We start from the raw sequence: 20384 nt of genomic DNA, 5'->3' as shown, positions 1-20384 counted from the left end.
GGTTTTAATGTCGAGTAGATGTTCTGCTGAACTGCGGGCTCTCTGGCCGCGCTGCAGTGGAGGGAACTAACATCTTAGTAGCTGCGCGGGCCTCCCCTCCCCCTTTCTATCGGGGGCCGAAAACGGGTCCCGGTGGGCTTCCCGAGCCCTGCGTCACAGCCCACCCGTCCCGGGTGGCACGGAGGGGCCCAGGTCGGTGTTACCTGTTTGAGGCCGGAAAAGAAAGAGACTTTTCTCGGGGTTTTTCGTCTTTGCGTGTGTGTTTCTCAAAGGTGCATAAATTTTCTCATTGGTGTAACAATGTGTCAATATTGAAAATCAGACACCGATTGGTCCTGGTCCGGTCCAAAGGAGGCTGCCCAGGTCCTGGCAGGAAGCTATTTCAGAAATTTACACAAGCCACCACAGTAATGAAAAAACAATTATATTTAAATACAAGCAAAAATTTATGTAAAATTCATTCAACAGCCTTGCTTTTCCTTATAAGAAAGTAACAGCAATGTTTAGTGGCTGCACGTTTTCCTCTGGAACGACAGTCTGTGTGAGTCATTTATGCTACTGATGCCTTGGAGTGGCTACCTAAAAGAAACTAGACAGAGTTAAAAGAATAAAGTAGGTATTTATTAAAGGCCTTCAATACATACACCTTGAGCAGCGCAAAGGCCTCGCAGAGGCTACACCCACGATGGATGACTGTGACTTGTTTCTCAGACAGATACAAGTTTGATCTCTTTGATATAAGAGGTTAATTGTCCAATTATAGCTTGAGGTAATGAAGTCATATTCTGCCAATTTGAATCCACCCAATTCACTTTTGTTTATACTTTTCAAGGCCTGAGGCAGAAGATGTCCTTGGTTCTCAGGCCTGGAAGTATTGTTTTGTCTGACAAAAGTATGAAGGGGGTTTAGTAATATGGAGTTCAGAGTTACACATTAAAGCAATATAGGATCTGAAAAGTATAAAAGCTAAAAACTTAAGGCGTCACCATGGACACTGAAAGCCCTGACTGTCCCTGCCTGGCCCCCCTGAGGCTCTTGTCACCTGTCCTCAGCCCAGGACCCCATCTCAGTCTTACAACTGACAGCCTCTGCCCCAGCAATGCTATGGCAAAGACCTTGTCTGGCTCCCCACAGCCCTGCCCTGTTGACCCCACTGAGCTGGGCGTCACCACTGGTGTCCCCATTCGTGGGGGGTACCCAATGCCCAGGGCTGGAGCTTTCCATGGTGCCCTTTGCTCCCATCTAGGACTGTGGGACAGCTTGGTTTACTCAGCCACTCATCCGTGCCCTGGGCAAAAGAGACATATCGATGGTTTGTACCATTTAATCTTTCATTTTTGTGAGAAACAGGACAGTTGTTTGTTGTTTGTTGTTTGTTGTTGCAATATTCTTTGTCATCAGTTTTCTCTCTGCAGCGTATTAGGGTGTTACCTCATTCCGAGGCTTCCCTGCTCACTGGCAATTCTGTAGCAAGACAAGCCTGGGATGGATAACATGAACAGGATAAAAGATACAAAGAGGCTCTTTCTCCCAGGGTTTTCCTCGGTTTATTTCTTCATTGCTTCCAGGGGACAAATAGGAAGTTTCCCAAAGTCTGTGGTCTTTTCTTGGACCAGGTAAAGGGGAGGGGAAACTTGGCTTCCTGCCAGTAGGATAACAGAGGGGCATACAGGTATAGTCCATAGATTTTTACAGGGGTAACAGGAATCAAGGGACATACCATTCTTAATACATCTTGGGTACAGGGTTACAACACTAGGGGTGATGAAGACATGTCCCTATCTTCTGGAGGCTTCTCTGTGGTGCCAAAGACAGCATTTCATTTCTACAGATGGGTCAGAGTGGACAGAACTCACCTGCAGTTGTCATGGAAGGAGGACAGAAGACAAAGGAGGAGGAACTGGTGGACTGAATGACAGAAAATGGAGGTGATTTTAACTGCTGCTATTGTTCTATTTCCTAGAACACAATTAGACCATCTGTTTCTGTGAAGGGATGCTCTGCTTTACCTCTCATATCCCCATGGGTACTCTACTAGTCTTGACATCCCTTTCAGCAAGACCACTGAAGGATGCCAGATGTTTTTCTACTCCAGGCAGTTTGCTGTCTTACTTTTGGCTTCTACCCAGAGCTGCCCTGTTTTCCTGGCAATATGTTCCCATTTATCCTTTTTTTCAATGCATTCACAAAAGGTCAAACTCATAATGCTTCCCTGTGTGAGAAGCTCTCTTTAAGTGCTGTCTATTGAAAGAGGTAATCAGTTACTCACTCATCCTGGATGCATAAATAAGGACTAATTATTGAAAAACTCCCACCATATTGTATCAAAAGTAGCATGGTAAGGTAACAGAAAAGGCCTTTACTCAAAAATGTTCTCAACATTGTGCAGGGAAGAAGATAAACAAAAGTTTGACTAATCAGTGAAAGAAGTTGCAAGTTCCAAATCTCCATTACAGATGGGAAGGCAGATTATTCTGGTTTAGTCTGGAGGTGTGGTGTAGCTGTACAGTTGCTGGGCGCAGCACCTGGAGTTCTTCATGGCCGTTAGGAAAGCACCTGGGCTGAGCATGTCCCATCATGTACATCATGCAGCTGGGTAACTGGATCTAGTAACTGTGCATTGGTTTTGTTCATGTTTCATTTCTTCCTTATGCTGCTACAAAATCCTGTGTAAATGAACAATGTTTCCTGCTTTAAACAAGCCAAGAAGCTTTCTCAGTAAAAGCTCAGATCAGCAGTTCAGCAAGCGAGATATGAGGAAGCACCAGGAGGGTGCTTCTGGAGGTAGGGGTGGCAGTGGAGTAGGCAGGAAGACACAGCCCCACAGTGTTGGGGGACCAGGGACAGTAGGGAGTAGTGACAGCAGCCAGGAACACCCAGTAACACTACACAAGGATAATGAGGTAGGTCCAGGGTGAGTCACAGCTGGGTGCAGGGGCATGCATGACCAGGCATAAGAACACAGCGTTACCTGTAGGATAGCTCAAGCCAGAGACTTTATCCAGAACATGATGCAGCTCCCAGGAGAAGCAGGGACAGTGTCTCATGGGGCTTGTCATGGTTCCTGCTTTACAGCTGTGCTCCCAGCAACTTGGGAACACAACTGTGCTATGTCAAAACTGTCACGAGCACAAATGTGCTAACCCTGAGAGAAGGGATAGATGGGTGGAAGGAGGTTGCAGTGTCTGATAGTGCACTGAAGGTCAACAGTGAGTGCCAGTGTTTATCCAGGTGTTGTGCTTCAGCAATGACTAATGTGGTATGCAAGAGGTCCAATTGTGAACATATTTGTGATATTGAGAAAGATAATACCATTATTTTTGTAAATGTTTGGAATTGTGCAGGATGGATTGCTTAATGGCTGAACTTCCTGTGCAGTCTCACAGATGGCAGAAGACTGGGAGTATCAGGAGCTAAAGAGAGCAATTTGAGGAATACTAAGAAGGAAATTAAAATTAGACATAAATCTTGACAATGTATAAATTATCAAATACTGTATTATTAAATATATAAATTAAATAGTTCTTATTCCTACACCATGAGGCAGAAATAGTTAATTAAATCCTCTTCAGTTAGGATTATTGCCAATTAGTTCTTTTTCAAAAACTGAGACAATTTTTTCAGAATGTGATTCTTCTAAAGGACAGCCACTGTTATTGTGGGAGGAATTCTGCTCACCAGATCTAAAGCAGTGTCTTCTGCTCCATGTAGGGTCAAATGATTTTTCAGAGTATAAATCGTGGTGGTGGTTTCACTTCTTGTCTACATCTTCTGTATCCTTTTATTGGATAGTTTTACTGGTAGACAATAAAATGCTTTCCCTTCCACTTGACTTATGTCTGTGACTTGAAACTTTTTGCCCAGGTGCAACAAATTCTTCTGCATTTAGAATAGATGAGGCTGGTTTATATAAAAACTGTTGCACAACTGCAAGCACAACATATTCGCAAATCCAGTAATTCTGTGAGTTGTTAAAGAACCTTCTGAGAAATATTTATGCATTATGAAGCTTTCAAATGCTTCCTTGCAATGAATATGCAAAGGACAACTTACTAAATTCTATGTGTGGGAGGATATATTTTACAGAGACAATTTAATCAAATATATGATAGATAATGCAATTGCATTCCTAAAAAGAAGATATCTTCCTTCAAGAATCCCTCTTCATTGGTTTCTTCATCTTTTTACTTACTGGTCTTCAGGTTGCTCTTTAAATCTCAGTGAAATTTAAACTGAAATAAGAAACTTAGTGTCTGAATAGTCATAGTCTTAGAAAGCTATAATCAAGCTCTCTGCTTATAGATCTGTTTAATGTTTCACTGGCATATAATTTTAATGCAGAGTAGCTTCTTTACAAGGAATTCAGCCTGTCACTAGATGTTTAAATTTTCAGTGTCTGTTGTCATGGCAACATGAATCGACTCTGGTACCCACTGTGCTCAACATAAATTAATTTAAAGTCATAGTATCTTTATTTTCCTTAGATTTATTGTGTTAAAAAATAGCTATACTGGAAAGAGAGTTAAAAAGACAATAATTCTCAGCAAATTATGAGTTTTACTTGCAGCATTCAATAAATTGATCTTAATAAATAATGTATGGATGGAAAAATTTTTCCTCCATTTCTTATGGAACCACATTTTTCAAATATTAAAACTGACAGATTTTAACCATTCTTTACATTTGAATTCTTGTGTTTTTATTTATAGTTCCACTGCTTTCAAATACGCACGTTGATCTGACAAGTGAATTTTTAGGATTTCCTCTAATTTCCTGATTCTCTTTGCAGTACTGTCATGCTTCCACAAAAACTGCTAGCAAATATTTTATGTTTAATTTTATCCTAATATCCTCTATCAGAAAAAAATCTGTAAAATTCAGCTATGTATATATAAAAAATTATTTGAGAGAGCTATGCCTTGATCCCTTGGGATTCTTGTGGTTTTAAAGAGGATTAAGAGGATACATTAAATGCATGTAGTAAGAGACAGAATATTATTCCAGCAGGCATAACAAAATTATTTTTCCTCTTGATATTTGTGAAGTCAGTCATAGCCTAATCTATCCTCTAGATAAAAAAATGACCCTTGATGTATAGTATCATGTAGAGTTCCTCAGTGCAGGAGACTCTCAATGACTGTTTTGCATGACAGACATTTTAAAAAAATTCTGTGGTTTAACCTTCCTGGTACAGGTAAGTGTTACATGTTTTATTCTGTATGTTTCCTACAGTACAGTCCGCTTCTCAGAGGACTAATACTGAAACAGTTCTTTGAAAGAGTTATGTTTCAATTTTATATTATGTTGAAAAAATTATTTAACGATTTTATAAATTATGTGAACAAAATGCCATCCTTTCTAGATTAAAGAAAATGTCAAAGAAAATTCAGTTTAAGTAAAGTGGGTGTTTTGTACGTAATCAAAATGTAATTTTTTATTATTTGTCCTGGCGATACTAAAAAAAATTGTTCTGTTTGAGCAATTGTCTTCTGGATATTGAGTTTTACATAACAAAACATTTTACACTTCAATAAAACATGTTGTTCAGATTCTATTTAATTTTTGAGTGGAAAACACTGATTAGTATTTAGGGCTTTCAAAATTACTGCTGAAATTCAGATGTTAATACCTAGTTGTGTCTCTATGTGCCTAGCAATTGTAATGTTGCAATATTGATGCATACTGTAATGAGACATTTAAGAAAATATAAATCTGCTGCAGCTCTGCATGACTCATTTGCACCAGCCTCACACATTTGTTAATAATCCAGCAGAGAGAGCAAATCTCAATATAAGGTTCCTCTGGGGATTTGGGTTGCTATATTTTCTACAAAAATCTTAATGGCTGCAAACTCTCCTCATCTGCCAAACACCTCTGTTTCTTAATGAGTATGCTGTCATTCACTGTGTTAAATCTTCTCTAATGAGCTTCAAAGGAGAAAGACTCAGATCACCACTCTCATCTGTCATTTTCGAGGCAATTATGGTCTTATAACTGACATTTGTAATCTGCTTGATTCAAACTGTGTTTTTACCCCAAAAGTCAGTGAACACAGAGACATATACAGTAATTTCACGAATACAAGCCACACCATTTTGACTAAGATTTTGCTCCCAAACTGGAAATGCGGCTAATACTCAGGAGCGGCTAATATGTGAATAATTTTCTGGCATTTACAACCTCAGAAGGGCCAGCCAGAGTGCCCAGCCAAGCAGCTGCAAAGCCGGCATTTCGCGATTGTTACAAATTGTTACACTGTTGCGGCCGCGGGTGGAGCCTGGTTCCCTGCAGGCAGCATGGGGGGCGGGGAGAGAGGAGGGAGAGCTCTCTCCTTCCCTCCTCTGCCGCAACCCCGGGGGAGAGATGGGGGGGCCCCACGCCGCCGTCACCACAGCTCGGGGAGGCAGTGGGGGTCCCGTGCCGCCATGACCGTGGCTCGGGGAGGAGGCGGGGGCCCCGCACTGCCATTACCGCGGCTCAGGGAGGAGGCAGGGTACTCCATCCCCGCCTGCCACCGCGGGAGTGAGGGGGGCTCCGTCCCTGCCTGCCACCACGGGGCAGCACCAGGCCGTGGTGACCGAGCCCAGTGGCAGCGGCGACTGGCACCGAGCGGCCCTGCCGAGCAGCAGCGCCGGGCTGGGCCACCTGGCCCCATCAGCAGCCCCGAGCAGGCCGAACCTGCACAGCCCAAGCCGAGACAGTAAACCCCGCCCTGCCGCCATTCTGTTACTATTTGGCAACTTTGTTGCACGTGGGTCCTCGCTGCGAATGACAGAGCGACTTATACTTGGGTGCGGCTTATTTATGGACAAAGAATGAAATATTTGCCAACACCCAGAGATGCAGCTTATACTCAGTGCGGCTTATATTCGTGAAATTACTGTAATAACATTTACTGCTTCCTTTATGATCTGACTTCTCATGGGAAAACAAAAGAAGTGTCATCTTGAAGTTACTATGGGTTTCCTTGGTTAGTTTGTCTGATGTGCTACAATTATGTGAGCAATGCAGTCAGGAAGGCATTTAATGCCTCAGTGAGTTGAATACTCTTGGCATGGTAGTCCAAGTTCTTTCAGACATTATTTAGAAGAAGTTTTTGATCTTCTATGAAGTGAAAAAATCACCATATAAAGTATGGGGGAAAAAAATCTACAGCTCTAAAATCAATAGATATAGGCAGGAGGCAAGGAGAGGATTCCTTGCCTGTTTTAGAGTAACATGTGCAGCAATACCTTTCCTGTGTTCATGCTTGATTTCCTGTGCATTGAGATTCAGGATCTCATTTGAACTTTCTCTCCCTTAAGTAATTATCATTTATTTCAGGAGAATGCATTTTACTTTCTTCACTACAGGGTTAATTTTCCTCAGCATTCTTTCTACTCACTGAACCTTATTTTTGACATCAAGAACCCCTCGTGCCACTGGGTTATTTCCATTTTAAAGGGCTTTTGTACTGCTAGTATGATGGAAAACGTCAGAGTGCAAGTGAAAAATCAAGGCAAGTAGATTTCTGGAAATCTTGTTTCTGTCTTTTTAATAGATCATCAATAAGAAGGGAAAATATTACTTCCCATTATTTATATCTTCCAGTAATTTATGTCTTCCAAATACTGAAATTTTTTAAATTTATACTGAAAGCTATTAGAAACAGTTTCAATACTTTCAAATTGAATGACATGCATTAATAAGCATCAGTTTATTTGAATTAAAAAATTCTATATGAATCTTTATTCATGTTACACGTGGATTTCTGGCAGTAGGAACAGTTAATACAATGCAAATGGGTAAAAAACCAGGGAAGTCCCATTTTCAGTTTATATGATTTGCTGTTTACCATTAAAATTGTTAAGACATATACTAAAGATGTGAACCTGGGCCCACCACAGACTGAATTCATAACCAAATGACAAGCACTTTTCCCAAAAAGCTAGGTTCACATAGCTATTCTATCAGAGATCTGTTCAATTTAATTGGCAGCATCTAAGGTAACCAGTACAACACATCGTTTCCATAGGGAGATTGTTCCACAGTCTTGCAAACCCTCTGCACAGGAATTGTTTCTCAGCGAGGCAATTCCTGTTTCCCTTAGAGCCATATTAAAGTTTTTTCTGTTTCAGTCCTTCTGTTTAATGCCAGGCTACTGTCACTGACATTTACAGAAAATATGAAGACTCAGTGAATTTGTAGAAGGCCTAAGAGAGGTAGAGATCCATTTTTTATTCATATACTTCAGGAGAAAAATTTAATAGGTAGGAACAGATCAGCAGACCAAACTACTGCTGTCTTCTTCATCCTGGTTCTTTGTATACTTAAGAAGAGCTATTTGTTGTCTTCTCTATTGCTTTCTTTTATGGCAGTTGTAAAACTTCATTATTCAGAGAAGACGATTTAGTAATATTATCTGTAGCAATCGCCCAGATTCTTGAATACCAGGCTTTTCTATGTTTCAGTAGAGACATTGCAATACAAACAGTTATAAATCATAGGGAAGCACACAAATATTTAGCAAACTGTTGAATTCCATAGAGAACAGACTCTGGAATCTTACTAGGATGTATTTGTCACACAATTGGGTCCTTATTTACATTGAAGCCTCTTAAGCATTGGCCCTCCATAAATAACAAACCAGATCCATGTGAATAATTTGAAACAGTTAAAGCAGATGAGAAGCTGTATGCAGCTATGCTTCAAAGCTGTAGATCAGAGTTGATGACATTCAAGATATCTTCAGATCAAGTGTCAGAACCTTTAACTGCTATTTTAAGTAGAGAAGCCTCTCTTTGCAGCAAACAGCATATGGAGGAGTTTCCTTCCTGTAGGCATAGTCTGGTTAGCAGTAAAAATTGTCATTGTGATGTAGCCATACTCAATGATTCATTTTATTTTCTACCTACCTTCTTTAACAGAAACAATTAAAATAAAATTATATCCCGAGGATAAATGTCCACTCTTTGGAAACATTTACATCTCAATGTTTATGTTCATTAACTGTTTGGCTTTCTTGGCTTGCAGCAGCAGCAGAAGACTGTTATCCTGGAATATATGTGGAATATATATACAGGAATATATGATAATTACATTATCCCTTACCTTTGGACTCCAAAGGTAAATGTTGTGTTGTCCTATTTTCAAGCTGAACTGCATGAGTGATCCTGTAATTCCAAACAGCAGCTTCTGTGCATCAAAACTACTATCTGTGTCACACTTCACTATCATGGTGAATCCAATCCTTGTTTCACCCAAAGCACTGGAAATACTTTTGCCAACTTCACAAGGACAAGAACAAAATCCAACTGAGAGGAACTAAATTTGCTATCTAAATAGTGTGACTATGTTTTGCACTGGTTTCTCATTTTCATATTACTTTGGGTAGTACAGCATGTCTTGCCAGAATAGCAATCTCTCAATCTCACTCACCTACACAGAACAAAAGCATGCATTCTGCCCAGTATCTGTTTAAAAGACATATGATTGGCTTTTCTGTTTCCACTGGGACATAAACTGACTGTTATATTCTTGTCCTGTTAAATAAACCAGCTAACACAATATTGCAGATTTGGTGGTATGGGAGATCACATGATCTAAATGACGACATAATTTGTTCTGGTGCACTAGTCAAAAATAATCTTTATTTGTAATATAAATTATTCTGCTTTTTCTACATCCTATGCTAGTTATAAAATGTATTACCATTTAAGATTAAGGAAAAATATTTCCAAACAGAAAAACAATTTGCACAGTCTTTAACACTGACATATTTCAGAATAGATGCACAAATGGAGATGTTTTCCATTCAAAAATTAGGTATAAATGTCTGTTGTGGTTTAAGTGCAGCTGGCAGCTAAGCAGCACACAATGGAATGGGGAGGAAAATTGAAGTGAAGTGGAATATAAGAGTAATGATAACAATAAAAAAAGTCAAGCAATGCACAATACAATTTTACATCACCTGCTAACTGATGTCCAGGCTATCTCTGAATCTCCACCTGTGTGTTATGAATGAATTGTTATGTGTTATGTGTTACAAAGTGAAAGATACCACTGCCTGAATTAAGGTGCAAATGAGACCATGTGCTGAAGTTCAATAATACAGGCTGAATTAACAGTAAATTTGAGATAGACAGAAAAAAAGGGAAAAATCTGGTGCAGGAAAAGAAGAGAGAAATTAGCAAAAGATACTTACCACTCATGGATCCATCTTTATCCTGTTGATTCTTTTTTGCCCCAGCCTTCTTGATGTTGGGGGTGCCAGAGATGTTCTTCTGGGGTAGCACCTTTATACAGTGTGTATTCTGGGAATCCACAGGGTAGTGGTTCATACTGTTCCCACAAATTAAAGTGATACATATATGAGCAGTTGCTTCCTTTCCCACAGCTTGCCAGCGTAGTGTTATAGATAATAACCGAATTAAGCCAAATTAAATATTAAAACAGCAATTTTTATTTTTGCGACTGAAGATATGGTCTTGGGAAGCCACAAATGAAACCGGACAGCACCGAGCCCGGGATTGGTGCCGGGTGGGCACAGACGCTGATCTGACCTCTAATCGCATCAGATCCCCCTGTGTTAACAACTGCCATCCCAGGGAGCCCAGTTTTTATACAGTTTTTCTGGTTTGAGGTGAGAGTTTCCTTTGTTTCTGCTGCGGATTCTCATATTCAGATAAAATCCTTTTCTTGGTGCTGCTCTGGACAACGGTCCTTCCTGCGCGTCGATGAATCCTGATGAGGGCTGTGTCTGCTCCATATTGATGTGTAATTTTCCTTGGGAGTGCTGTTTCTCACTTACGGGAACCGAAGCTTTTGAATGTAACTTTTCCCGGTGGAGGTGATTGGATTTACGGGAACTGGCGTTGGTATGGGGGAACTTCCAGGAAGTTCCCGGCTGTCTGACATGTGGTACTTGACATATTCTTTATCAATGACCTTTTCCTGTTAGGTTGTCGAGTGGTTTCAGAATCGCTGAGCTAGGTTTGTTGATATGCCTTTGTCTATGGCTCTGGGTGCTGGTGGCAGTGGCTGAAAAGTTCTCTTATTTTATTTCTTTATTTTATACAACTTTCTTATATAATATAAACACAAATTATAACAACATATATCACAGTAGGAATATTTGTCTGGATGTGGTGCCTTGAGAGGCTACCTGGAACAGATGCTAGACAGTGTTAAAGGAATAAAGTAGATATTTATTAAAAGGCCTTCAGAGGATACATCTTGGGCAGTACAAGAGTCTGGCTGTGGCTACACCCAAGATGGACATCCGGTCACAAGTTTTCACACTTTTAAAAGTTGTAGTCCATTTACATATTAGGGTTAATTATCCAATTACAGCTCCAGGTTATGAAGTCCCATCCTCTCAGATTGCTTTCCTGAATTCACTACTGTTTATATTTTTTGGGCCTGAAGTTGCAACGGTGTCCTTGATTCTCAAACTGGAAAAGGATTGTTTTGTCTAACTAAACAATAAAGAGAACTTGCTAACACTTTATATGAAGTACAGAATCTGGAAAATGTGAAAACTGAAACTTAAGGTATCAGATGCATTAACTAGGATGTGCTAAACAAATCTCACCTTTGCCAGACCTGGAATTAGCACCTTCCTCTTGCAAATTCCTTATCTTAAATTCCTGCTGTGGTGGCTTTATCATATGGAAAGTTTCTTCTGTTGTGTTTTGAGACAGGGAAATGTACTCTTAAGTCCTTACATTACTCCCTTTCTGGGTAACTCCCCCATCTTGTGTACTGGGCATGACATTCCATGATTGGAAAATCCCTTTTGTCAGTTAGGTCACCTGTCCTGGCTTTTCTCCCTGCTGACTTCAGGGGCGGCTCCTCACTGGCAGAGAATGAGACACTAACAAGTCCTTAGCACTACTTAGCAACAGCCAAAACATCCTTGTGTAAATAACATTGTCCTCATACTGAATCCAAAACAACAGCTACTAAGAAGAAATTAACTCTTTCCCAGACGAATCCAGGACATCCTTAGCCATCAATTTCCATCTCTTATGCTATATCTGATTCTCACTTAAAATCCCCTGTCATTTGCTGAAAGAAATGTAAATTCTAGTGGTGAAATGCTGTAGTTATATGTTTGCTAAAATGTGAACAAATGTAAGAGACACATTTGCTTACTCATGCAGAGATACTTGTAAGTGCCTGGATACTCACTTAATAAATGTAATTCTGTGTTGTCATTTAGTATATAAGGTTGTCTAAATATAGGAAATATGTCCGTTAGTCTGAAAATGACACAGTTGCATTAGTCACTGGCATCAGAAACCTTCTGTATCTTCTGTCAGTCTCCTGGGTTTTCTTTTCTTCTGCTTCTCACGCTAAGCCTTGTTTTCCTCCGTAGATAGCCAAAGAATCAGCCATAAATATTCCTCTTTTGCAGTGAGAGCTATTTTATTCTCTTATCCAGGATACTGATTTTGAGGGCTTTTACTGAGATACTGTGCAGCAGACAGATCTGTTATTCGAAGTCTCTTCAGTGTTTAATCTTTAATATCTAGTTCAAGGGATGGTGCTGTATTTCAGAGCTACAGACTTCTCAAATTGAAACCAGCTTGTAGTCATTATTGCTGTTTTAGGCTTAACCTGAGATTAAACAAAGACATGGAATAATTTTAGCAATAACAACAACAATAACCACAACAATTACAAAAATAATGATGATAATAATGATGAAAAATTGTATCTGTGAACAATGAAAACGTCAATAAGGAACATGGTGCAATTCTTGGTAAACTTGGTGACAGTCCAAGAACTCCTTTCCGTTCTATGCTACCAAAGAAATACTGGCTATTATATGAGATATGCTCAGACTTCGTTAATGCAGCTGACCAGGATGAAAAAGCCAGAGTCACTGTCCCACACAGGTAAGGAGAAGGGAAGCCGAGCATCCCAGTATTATGTCATTACAAAAGCTCTAGCTATTATAAAGGATATTAATGAGATGGCATAGACTGTTCTGAAAACAGACATTGAATGTCTGCTTTCATTATTAGCAATAAAACAATCCTTCCCATCTCCCCAAAAATATGCTCCTTAAAGTCGATAAAGATATATCTAGAGGCCTTCCCTTTTAGACTGGGAGTAATGATTCTGCATCTTACTTCTCAGGTACAGATTATAGTTTTTCTATCTCTGTTACATACAGGCTGAGTGAAGACCTGCCATGGATGGTCAGTTGCTGGCAACATTTTGCAACAGTTTGGAAAGTACAGTTTGGGTGTTATGAGGGGGAAATCCCAAGTTCCAAGGTTTGGATAAACTCTGGAGTATCAACGCAATTATTTAAATCAAGAGAAACAATTTCTATTACTCCACGACTAGCTTCACTTCTCCTTTCTTTGTTTGCATTAACTTCCTTCTTCCTCAGCTTTTAACTGTTTTCTTGCTGTTACTTACATGCTTACAGCACAGATTCTGCTTTCCTAATATACCCTTCAGATAAATTACCTTTGTGACAGATGTTACTTTCAAAAACTTTCTCTTACATCTATTGCTCCTTGTCTTTGAGAGCCTAAGAAAGACACATTTAAACAAATTGTGAAGGAAAAGTGAAGAACAGTGAAGATGAAACAGAGAAACTTTTTTTAACAGAAATTTCAGAGTCCAAGAAAAAAGACAGTATTAGAAAATCTGGAACCAGATTCAAACTCCTTAGCTAAAACCACTTTTTGAAAATTGTGATGAACTTTCTGTGGAGCAGGATGGTATGTTATGACAATACCTTCTGTTCCACATTTTCCTTTGAATGTTTAGCCATATCTAGTAACTTTTCTGCTAGGGCAGTACATGTTATTGAATCAGTATAAGTCTGATACATTTCCACATCAGATTCCTCTGCTCACATCTGTATAATCAGTTTACATATAGACCTCTCAAAATATTTTATTTAACTAATAATTTTCTTCCCATTACAGTGGTAAATATAGAATTTATTTTGGAAACTTTTGCATGTTATTAGGAGAAAAAAGGCACATTTTTTTCCTTTTAATGCTTTTCTCAAACCTGTGGACTACAAAAGTAATTTTTTAGCTGAGAGTCTGTCCATTAAAAATTGATGCCATCTCGTGGCATGTAAAGAAAATACAAAAACAATCAACACACGTTCTTTGTCAAATCTTGTATAGTTTTGCACCACATTTTTTGTGCATTTTCTTTTCTTGCCTTTTCTTTACTGCTATGTCCATACCATTTTGTTACAGCTCAAAGTCTAACTCAGTTCTACAATTGTAAAATGTTTACTTTAAAACAATAGTTTAGGAAATTTTCTAAAAAAGAGCGGTTTGTAATACATATTATGGTAAAGAAAATGCTGATTTCATGAAACTAATTTAGTCTTTGACAATTTTAAGTTAAAAGGGAAATTACGGAAAAGCTCTGTTTCGTGTTGGCATCACTGTGATAAGAAAACATTTGCAGACACATAGGTTTGATACTTGGTGGAACTACTTGTCTGTGCCATTAACTGGAATTTCTAGTGCTCTTTGACTTCCAGTTTCATATCAGCATTAACGTGATAATTTTTTCCTCAGAAAGTTTCATGTCAGATTGCCATCTCATCTATGGCGTGGTTTGACCACTGTAATTTGCAGTGCTACTTAATTGCCACCATGAAATGATTTGAAACTTTTTTAGTATGTAATGAAATTGACCTTCTATCTGTGATACACAGACATCCCAAAATGGAATGTATGTCCTACTGTGTCATCACATTGTCAAAATTCCTATGTGATACTTTTATTGTCTGTGGTTTTTAGTGATATTCCTGCAATAACAAGGTACCTAGCAAAAGCGTAGGTAGTCAAATAATGTATATTTCCTTGAAGGAGTGTCTGGGAGCATATGAGACTCAGAGATACCTTATCCTAAAGTATTCTTTTTCAATAATAAATTTATGGAAAAATATCTTGTGGAGGATTGCCTACAGACTAGTTGCAAGAAGAGTACAGTAAGCCTGGCCCTTCTGGCAACAGACTTGTGACACTCTTTGTCTATGTATTTCAATCTTTTTTCTGTGTCTGTCCTTCTTTAATCCAGTTTCAACATGAAATAGCCCCTAGCCCTTTTAAAATTGTCACCTGCTGTTCCAGAGCTGTAGTAGAACAGACAAGGTCTTCATTATGTTCATTCTTTTCAAAACCTTGAGGGAATGTTGTGAGATGGGGGTGATATATAGTCCCCCTGAGCCCTATCAACATGGTGCTAATACCAGAAACTTTTCAAAGAAAATTAGTGGAAACAGCAATTCAGCCAAGGGGACCTGCTAGGAGCAAGGTAGGGACAACATTTTCATATTTCCTTCAGTCAGATCACACTTCCCTGACAATATCAACACATTCTATATCTCTTTCACAAGGCTCTTTGTGGCACAAGGACTGTCCTTTCTGTAATTTTGTGGACCACTCCATGTTTGTAAAAATCAATTGGTTTCCTTCTCTGCAAAAACAAGCAGCACAGTGTGAGAATAGGTTAGCCTCAATATCTAAACTGTGTAAATGGAAACTGAATAATGAAAGCTTGGTAGCTGGAGTATCTGCCTTGTGGGACTACAGTCACCGTGGGGGAGGAAGGAATGTATTTGACAGTTTTTCAAACTCAGGATCCAATATGCAGCCATACTGAATAGTTTTGCCTTCTTTTATGTATGGTGAAAAGAAAAATCCATGCCTTAAAGAGTTGAAAATAGTCATGACATGATAATCAATGCATCAAGTGGTTGAAGGAAAGAACAGAGATAATGTTTGCAAGAGAAAAGTTTGATTATTTCCTCATATTTGCTATGTCATGGTTCAGGGTTACAAAATCAGATAACCTCTCAAAAATTTAAGCGTGGGATACACCTTTAAATTTTGCCAGAGAAACCTACTATGTCAAGATCAATGCATCAGCCTTGTTTTAGTGACATTCGTATTCAAAGGAGGTTGGATAGAGGAAAAAAACAGATTTGAAATAGCAAATATTCTCAAAGTACAAAAACAATCTGATGACACCCTGAAAGCTTTTTAGAGGTTTTTCAATAATAGCAGGCATCTACTAAATTTGATATATTTATAAATTAAGCACTAGGTAACACACATCTAAAGGTATTGTATTGAACAAAACCCAAAACAAAATACAAATTCTGGAATACTGCAGTAACTTGCTGACAATAAGTCAGAAAACAATGAATTTTGGATGATGCCAGAACAATGGTATTGCTTCCTACAAGACAAAAGATCTCTCTCAGCAGAAAAGTGGATCACATATATTCTGCATCTGCACACAGTGAGATGTCACATGGAAGAGTAAATCATTTACATGTCCATAATCTGTTAGTATTCAATAGGAAGAGATCATTACCTCCAATTTTACAACCATGTTCTTTTTGTCACTAAAACTTTGCAAATGTAGTCTATACTCCATAAAGACAGTAAATAATGTTCATTAATGATCCCATTTGTGTCCTGGTTCACACAGTACCTTGTGGGACAAAAGTATGCAATTAGAAGGCAGAATGATGGCTGACACAAACATTCTTGGTAGAGTATGCAGAATGTGATTATTATCAAATGCTAAAATAGTGTTTTTATGAGTATTATGAAATCTTATAGCCAATAGCATAAAATAAGCAGTAAGACACAAGAAATTGGCATGGATTATGCACTATAGTTGATAATTTCAGTACAAAACAGAAACATTCAATTTAATAAAAACTTTTCCTATTTATGCTATTTATGATGAAAAGTCATCTTTTTATTTTCTGCTTTAAAGCGTATGCATACTGAGAGACTCCACATTAATAGTAAGAAATGGAAAAATTACAGTAATTTCACGATTACAAGCCACACCTGATTATAAGCTGCAGCTCTGGGTGTCAGCAATCTTTAGGTCTTTGTCCATATATAAGCTGCACCTGATTATAAGCTGCACTGTCATTCAAAGCGAGGATCCGTGCGCAACCAAGTTGCCAATTAGTAACAGAATCATGGGATTGCAGGGTTTACTGGCTTGACTCGGGGCTGGGCGGGCTCAGCCCGCTTAGGGCTGCCAACAGGGCCAGATGGCCCAGCTCAGCACTGCCGCTTGGTGGGGCTGCTTGGTGGGGCCACTCGGGGCTGGCCTCCACTGCCGCTGCCACTGCCACTGGGCTCACTTGTCCTGGCCCAGTGCTGCCCCAGGGGAGCAGGCAGGGATGGAGCCTGCCTGCTCCCACGGTAGTGTCGACAGGTGGGGATGGGGTTCGCACGCTCCCGTGGCGCTGGTAGGAGGCAGGCATGGAGCCCCCCACCTCCCCCCACCACTGCGGGGCCGGTGGGAGGGAGCCCCCACCTCTCCTCCAGGCTGCGGGGCTGGCAGGAGGGAGCCCCCCCATCTCCCCCCCGGGTTGTGGGGCCGGCAGGAGAGAGCCCCCTACCTCCCCATGCTGCCGTGGGGCTGGCAGGAGGGAGCCCCCCGCCTCCCCCCACTGCTGGCACGGAGCCTACCTCCACCCACTGCGTAACAGAATAACCAATTTGTAACAATCGTGCAATCCTGGGTTTTACTGGCAGGTGCTCGGCTTGGCACCTTGGCTGGCACTTCCGGGTTTGGAAATTTCTGAACTTTTTTTATATATTTGCCGCTCCTGAGTGTAAGACACATTTGCAGGTTGGGAGCAAAATTTTAGTCAAAATGGTACAGCTTATAATCGTGAAATTACTGTAATAGAATGAAAAGCAATTATGAAAAAAAAAATCCCCGTTAAAGTCAGTAGTGAATTGACGACTAGCTATGTTTTTCTACCAAAACTCTCCCAACAGAAATATGAAACTGTGATTAATTTTTTTGGTTTTGTAACAAATACTAATTTTTGCTAAAAATATCTTTAAATAAATTTTGTCCTGCAAAGCAAATTTCTGTTAGGGATTTTTCTTTTGTTGTCTCTAGAATCTGAAAGAAATCTGGATTGAAAGTAAAACAAAGTGGAAAGACAAACAGCTAAATGCAGCTCCAGAAATGCAATGTGTTGTGTTCTTTTTACTTTACAAAAAACTCTCCAAATTTTCTTGATGTGGTGGTTTAACCTCAGCCAGAAGACAGGCACCCACACAGCTACTCACTCATTCCTTCTCTTGCCTCATGTAACAGATAAGGGAATAGGAAAAACCAAAGCAAGAAAACTTGATGGATCAAGATAAAAAATTATTTGACAGGTGAAGGGAAGAGAAAGGTAAAACAAGTGTGACAGAACAGCAATCCTTCACCACCTCCCACATGCAGACTGATGCTCATTGCCATTCTTTGAGTGATGGACACCCCAGAATCCAAAAACATCCCCTTCTTTCTTCTGCTTCCAGTGTTCATTGCTGAGCCCGACATTAATGAGGCATTAAATATCTTTTTAGCCAGCTGGCATCAGCTATCCTGGCTGTGTCCCCTCACAGGCTCTTGCCCATTCACAGCCTGCTCACTGAGTGAGAGGAAGGCAAAATAAAAAAAAAAAGAGAAATCCTTATCACTCTTCAGTGTTCAAAAATGGCCAAAGCATTGTTTGTTACTAACTTTGTTTTAATGACAAATCCAGAGCAACAGATGTGAACAATTATATGATAAAATAATTGTTCTTAATAACATATTCCAGAATGTTGTTTGCATCATCTGCATTGTATCATGATATAATTGCATGTATCATTTAATTTTTAACTTAGATATTGATGACATTGACAACTTCAGCAGTTTTTTTTCCGAAAGTAAGGCTAAAAGCATCTTTTTCACCATATACTCCTGTCTGTGGCAGCTACATGAAAGTACAGTAACTTAATGATAATCAACCGCACCTGATTATAAGCTGAATGTCTGGGTGTCAGCAACATTTAGGTCTTCGTCAATATATAAGCTGCACCTGATTGTAAGCCACACTCTCGTTCGCAGTGAACTTTCACAAAGTTACCAATTAGTAACAGAATCACGGGATTGTGGGGTTTACTGGCAGGTGCTGACCTTGGAAACATTATTTCCAAGCGAAAAAAGATACAAACAATAGCTGCAGCAGCGTACCCTGCAAGTTTTATTAACAAGGGAAAAAGATACGAACAATAGTGTGGTCATTTTAAAAGCATTTCCAATGAATCTGCATTGCCTTTAAATAGCCACTCAGCTGGGCAGCTGCACAACCACGTGGGCGGGCAGGGAGCTGGGCAGCTGGAGAGTTGGGCAGCCACGCAGGTGGGTGGGGAGCTGGGCGGCCAGAGAGCCGAGCAGCCGCATGGGCAGGCAGGGAGCTGGGTGGCCAGAGAGCCGAGCAGCCACGCGGGCAGGTGGGGAGCTGGGCAGCTCTGTGGGCAGGCGGGGAGCCGGGAAGGCGGGGAACCGGGCGGGTGTGGAGCCATGCAGCCACACAAGACTGAAAACACTGATAAAATAGAGAACTATCACAGACTGGGATCGGCGGCGCTGCCCCGCTGCCAGGGCCGCGCGTTCTCTGGCTCGGCTCGGGACTGCTGTGGGCTCTCACTTCCAGGTTGGAAAATTTCTGAACATCATTCATATATATAAGCCACTCCAGAGTACAAACTGCACTTCCTGGTACAGACCAAAACTTTAGTCAAAATGGTGCGGCTTATAGTCGTGAAATTATAGTTTTTGTATGAGATAAGAGTTATATACAAACATGAAAAACAACTTATGTGTATTCTTCCTCAGTAAAGAGGGTGCTGCTTCTGCTATGATTCAGCTCACTTACTACCTTTCTGGACTGAGGTCTTCAAATACTAGTCTTTGCTGGACAATGCTGAGGGGTTGATACATAATGATGTAGAGTCGAACATTATCACCCAAGAGTATCAAAATGTCTGTTCAAATTGGCCTTTAACAAACTAATATTATGAGACGATATGAACAACAAGATGGAGACTTGTAGAATACTCTAAGTGTAACTGCCTACACATATTCTTTCTTAGTGCTCTCGAAAAAGGACCGTATTCTCCCAAGATTAGGTAAAGCACTAAAATCTCATGATGTCTACTGAATAGCCAACAGGTAGATGTAACTGAGTGTGATATGAGATGCTATGTCCTTACACAGATCAAGGAGACTAGAGTAAATATGCAGCTGGAGATCTCTAGCCTAACTTCATCATATTGCCATCAAATGAATAAAGCAGGAGATTTCAAGTTGATAGGCAGGTGGGAAAGATGTCTAAAGAAAGAAAGATGTAGTTCTTCTGCTTGTGATACCACCCTCCCTTATGCCAGTCTTTACAAGGCAGAGAGTTCCTGAACTCTGCAGAAGGTGACAGTCAAACTGCAATGTACATAGACCTTTCCAGTATTATATTTGCATTGTCTAAATGCATAACTTAGAATTTATTCCTAGCATTAAAGTCCATCTCTTAATAATGTAGTGACATTCCA

At 40.0% G+C, this 20384-nt stretch overlaps 1 long non-coding RNA gene across 1 annotated transcript in view; it reads right to left on the bottom strand.

Moving 5' to 3' along the window:
- Positions 1-377, bottom strand: part of LOC117010324 — a 61075-nt gene extending 60698 nt beyond the window's left edge. Inside the window, exon 1 of the long non-coding RNA XR_004420622.2 lies at positions 204-377. This is a non-coding gene — a long non-coding RNA (uncharacterized LOC117010324). The remainder of the gene's footprint in view (positions 1-203) is intronic.
- Positions 378-20384: the final 20007 nt, after the last annotated feature.

The sequence above is a fragment of the Catharus ustulatus genome, chromosome Z, assembly GCF_009819885.2.
Source record: "Catharus ustulatus isolate bCatUst1 chromosome Z, bCatUst1.pri.v2, whole genome shotgun sequence".
NCBI lineage: Eukaryota > Metazoa > Chordata > Aves > Passeriformes > Turdidae > Catharus > Catharus ustulatus.
This window is presented reverse-complemented; position numbering and strand designations above follow the sequence as displayed.